This window comes from Sapajus apella, unplaced genomic scaffold (genome assembly GCF_009761245.1).
Source record: "Sapajus apella isolate SASKATOON/1434 unplaced genomic scaffold, GSC_monkey_1.0 scaffold2367, whole genome shotgun sequence".
NCBI classification, from domain to species: Eukaryota; Metazoa; Chordata; class Mammalia; order Primates; family Cebidae; genus Sapajus; species Sapajus apella.
The window spans coordinates 1-5,358 of NW_022439293.1; the positions used below are offsets into that span (position 1 = coordinate 1).

The 5,358-nt window shown below is 38.9% G+C and overlaps 1 long non-coding RNA gene across 1 annotated transcript; it reads right to left on the reverse strand.

Moving 5' to 3' along the window:
• Positions 1-218: 218 nt before the first annotated feature.
• On the reverse strand, positions 219-1,515 carry LOC116547212. The gene is made up of 2 exons (XR_004266982.1): positions 1,313-1,515; positions 219-1,282 (listed from the first exon to the last, which is right to left on the reverse strand). It is a non-coding gene; the product is annotated as an uncharacterized LOC116547212 (long non-coding RNA).
• Between the last annotated feature and the right edge of the window lie 3,843 nt (positions 1,516-5,358).

The following is a 5,358-nucleotide window of genomic DNA, read 5'->3' on the forward strand; positions in this document are numbered from 1 at the left end:
GAGTACACCAACTCTCAATCAGCCTTGATTAAATTGCCAGAAGAACCGTGGAAGCTCTCACCCATCTTGCCTCACAGTGGCAAGCCTTGGCATTAGGCAAGCCACCCAGGGGCAATCAAGATTTAGGCAGTAAAGGCAGTGTTTCTTTTTTCTTGAGATGGAGTCCCACTCTGTCGGAGTGCAGTGGTTCAATCTTGGCTCACTGCAACCTCAGGCAGTGTTTTGTTTTGTTTTTTTACATAAACCCTGTCACTGACCTAAGCTGGGTTGATAATTTCACCTTTTTAAAAAAGAAGCATATTAATCCCACTTTTTCTGAAACAATAAAAACTATTATGCTATGTAAACGCCACATCGTACACTTCATTAATTACACTCTAGAACATTAGTAGATAAATACTTACATTTCTAACCAGACAGAGTGACAGAGAGAATAAAAAGACAAACAGAGACACCAAGTTCTTCTATTACTCACAGTTCTACAGATCATAGAGGTCTCAAAATGTTTGGCACATAATCGATAATGTTTATTTAGCTGATCAGGTGTTTTATCTTCTAAGTCGGCTCTCCTACAATTCTCCACCCACTTCTGGCATCTGTAAATAAAACCAAAATACAATTATGAAAATGAGCTCAACATTTAAATTTCAGCCTTCAGTTTTAAGGCAAACATACATAAATATCAACAGTTCCCTGCTCCCCTCCCTGAAAACATAATTTGGAGAATTTGATTAATAACAAAATAATAGTTGGAAAAAATCTTAGAAATCATTTAGTACCAACACTTCAATTAGACAAGGTTAAGAAGTAACTTGCTTGGAGTCATGTACAAAAATCAGTAGCAGAACTAGAACTGAAACCTGCATCTTCCAAGTCCCAAGACATCAGAGAAGATTCAATCATCAGTAGTACAAGCAGAAAAGTTGCACAACCACAAGGCTAACAGCCTAACACTCCTTTCAGGATTTCATCTTCAACAAGCAAACAAAACAACACTGTCATTGTAGAAAATTAGCAGTTAGATGTTCTTTAAATAACTAGTTTCTAAGGGAAGCATAAAAGCTTTATTCATTTACCTTATTATGAACACAATTTATTATCTACAATTATGTGTGTTGACTAGATTGCAAGCTCAATGAATGCAGGAACTATGTCTACACAATCTGATACACAGAAAGTGTTGAAGACAGGGAACAAGACAAAGTCCATGCGCTCTTGGTGCTTAAATACTTTCAGAAAAACTAATAATAATGCTTACTAAGCAGTTATTATGAGCCAGACACTGTTCTAAGTCCTTTCCAAAGATGGGTACTGTTATTATCCCCCTTATGCAGATGAAGAAACCAAGGCATAGAAGTGTTAACTAACTTAATAAAGTTACATCTAGATCTTTCCCTCATTCCTCAAGTTTCTAAGACTAAAAGTTCTGCTGTGGATGAACCATGTCACAAACTTTTTTTTTTTTTGAGACTGAGTCTTGCTCTGTTGCCCAGGGTAGAGTGCAGCGTGATCTCCACTCGCTGCAACCTCTGCCTCCCAGGTTCAAGCGATTTTCCTGCCTAAGCCCCCAGAGGAGCTGGGATTACAGGTGCGCACCACCACGCCAGGCTAATTTTGGTATTTTTAGTAGAGACAGGGTTTTACCACGTTGGCCAGGCTGGTCTAGAACTGTGGATCTCAGGTGATCCGCCCACCTTGGCCTCCCAAAGTGCTGGAATTACAGGTGTGAGCCACCAGGCCCTGCCCAACATATTCCTTTTTAATTACATCACAGTATTTTTTTTTTGTTTTAACACTATTGTCCACCTCCCGCAACATACATGCCCCTGACACTTCTTTCTACTCTAAAAATGTAAAATCATGGTAAAATGTTATGATTTCTTTAAAAACTACACCTAAATTGTACAGCATTTCATTTGACCAACAAGTGTTACTGCTCACAGTAATGATGCCTAAGATGTTCACATTTTAATCACTTTTACACAGTTATACATTATGATTATAAACATGTCATGTTTCAAAATCCAAATATTAAGTATAAAAACTCACTATAAAACAATTTGCCAAACTGATAGAGGTTGTTTGTTAAATTCTTAAATCTCTGGAGACCTTCCACATAGAGCAATACTGTACATACTACCTCTGAACTAAGTTGAAGCAGCTTTCTGATATCAACAGCAACTCTTATTCATCAAGAATAGAATGGGCATCAGGCAGAGAGCCTAATTAAATACACCTGTGTTTCAATACAAACTAAGACTAAATCTAGTGAAAGATGTGCAAGACCTCTAATAATTTTTTTTTTTTTTTTTTTTTTTTTACGGTGGGTTGTTCTGTTGCTCTGTCACCAGGCTGGAGTGCAGTGGCGCAATCTCGGCTCACTGCAGCCTCCACCTCCTGGGTTCAAGCAATTCTTCCGCCTCAGCCTCCCGAGTAGCTAGGACCACAGGCACGTGCCACAACGCCCAGATAATTTTTTTGTATTTTTAATGGAGACGGGGTTTCAACGTGTTGGCCAGGATGGTCTCGATCTCTTGACCCCGTGATCCGCACGCCTCGGCCTCCCAAAGTGCTGGGATTATAGGCGTTAGCCACCGCGCCCGGCCTCTAATAATTTTTTTAAAGCAAACTTAAATGGAGGAATATACAAATTTATGAATTGGCACACTGAATTATAAAGATATCAATTATCCCCAAACCCATTTACTAATTCAATAAAATCACAAGCCCACTAAGTTTGTGAGAGTGAGCAAGAGAAAAAAATGACAAATTATTCTAAAACTTTTTATACATAAAGAACCAGGAATAGCCAAGATAATCTTGTGAGAGAGGAAGAAAAAAAAGGAGGTTGAAAGAATTACACTACCAGATATTAAGACTTATTGTAAAGCTTATCATGACAGTGAGGTATTGGTACAAGGACAGAACAATGAAACAAAATAAAACATTATGGATACTTAAAGGTAGCTCTGAACAGCAGCAAATATGGATTTTTCTTTTTCAATAAATAGGGCTGAGTCGGTTGAATATCCACATGAAAAAAATAAATCTTAACTCCTACGTGTACACCATGAACAAAAATAAATTCCAAGTGATTGTAAATCTAAATATAAAAGGTAAAACAATAAAGCTTCTAAAAGATAACAGGAGATTAACTTCATGACCTCGGAGTAGGTAAACATCTCTTAAGGCAACAGACAGCACAGAGGAAAAATTTATAAATTAGGCTACTGTAAAGTTAATAACTTTTCTTCATTAAAAGAATCCATTTAAGAGTGAAATGGCAGACCACAAAACGTAAGATATTTGCAATACATATATCTAATAATGGACTCACATTCAAAATATATATGAAGAACTCCTACAAATAAATAACCCAACACAAAAATAGGCAAGGGTCCTCGAACAGGCACTTTATAATAAAAAGGTTATACAAATGGCCAATTATATAGATGAAAATGATGCTCAATCTCATTTGCCTTCAGGGAAGTACTAATTAAAACCAAAACAAAATATTACTATATACCCACAAGAATCACTGCAATGTAAAAGAGGTAATACCAAATATTGGGGAGAAGGTGAAATAACTATGCTCATCAACAGCAAGATGGATAAATTGTGGTCTATTCATTCAATGGAATACTACCTGGCTATGGAATGAACAAACTACCTACAATCTCACAAACGTAATGTTAAGCAGAAGTCAGGAGTATATACTACATGATTCCTTTGATATGAAATCAAGAACAGGCAAAACTCATTTATAGTGATTGTTCAGAAAGAGTTAACACAGCAGACCTGAAGCTGTTGTCCTTAGAACAGCCTGTTTGTTAAAGACCTCGGGCTGGTATTTGGGAATTTGGTTGGTAAACAGTTCTGTACACACAAATAAAACTTTTCCTAACTGATAATGCAGCACACTGTGCCTAGACTGTTTGTGCAAACAATATGATTTATGCTGAACACCTGCTATCCCTTCTGGGAATCTGGAATTTTATTATATGCCAGATAGAGACTGCCTATATGATCAGGCCCCAGTAAAAGCCTTGGACACCAGGTCTCTAATGCTCTTCTTGCCACAGAAACACGGCACATGTGGTGCTGCATTTCCATTGCCGGGGAAAAATGGGCTCTGGGTGACCCTTCATGGGAAGGAAAGAGCATAGAGAAGCCTATACATGGATTCCTTCAGACTGTGTCTGTGTCTTTTTCCCCTGTGATCCAGATATGTGTCCTTATTACAATGCTGCCATAAATCTTCCCTGTGAGTACAACCATATACCGAATCCTGTAAGCCCTTCTAGTGAATCCTTGAATATGGGGTGGTCTGGCCCTGCCTCAACGCAGTGATGGAACAGTAGATACATTTGGGGAGGGGTAACAACTGGGAATGGGCACAAAAGAGGCTTCTGAGGTGCTCCTAATGTTCCATATCTCAAACAATAATAAAGCTACATTCATTCTCCCTGTTCCCCCCAAAACCCAACTAATCCAAGGTATGTGACGTCACAGTGGCTACCACCGGAGAGAATGGGATAATGGCTGGGAGGGCCACGGAGCAAAGAGAGTTTGGGATGCTATTAATACTCTATTTTTTAAAACTCCCGGTGAAATTATCATGGACATGTTACTCTGAAAATCCAACATGATGTACAGTTATCATTTGTGATCTGTGCATATGTTTTTTTGGGATTTTTTGAGACAGGATCTCACTCTGTTGCCCAGGCTGGAGTGCAGTGGTGTAATCTTGGCTCACTGCAGCCTCGACCTCCTGGATTCAAGCAATTCTCCCACCTCAGTCTCCCAAGTAGCTGGGACTACAGGTGTGCACCACTACACCCAGCTAATTCTTTGTACTTTTTGTAGAGACGGGATTTCATAATGCTGCCCAGGCCAGTCTCAAACCCATGGGTCAAGTGATTGTCCTGCCTTGGCCTCCCAAGGTGCTAGGATTACAGGCATGAGCCACCACCACATGTAGTAGCCCTTCTATGTATATGTTTTTACATGAATAAAATTATAAAAATTATATATGACCACAATGTCTTTTCACATACATATGTGTATCATGAACATGTATATATACTTATACACATATATACCCACTTATATCACTGTCTCAAATTTTTACCAATGCCTACCCTTTCTCAGCTCCGCCCGTCATTGTTCTATTCCCTGTGCTCTAGATTCTGTGGACTTTGCCCTCAGCACAGTGCAATGACTCCCCAAATTCATCTGCTTCTCTCCATCAATAACACTCTTGTCCAAGCTACCATAATTTACCTGGTCTACTAGTAATCTCTTCCAAACTACTCATCTGCCCTTCTCTAACCCCTTTTCCATGCGGCAGAGTATTTT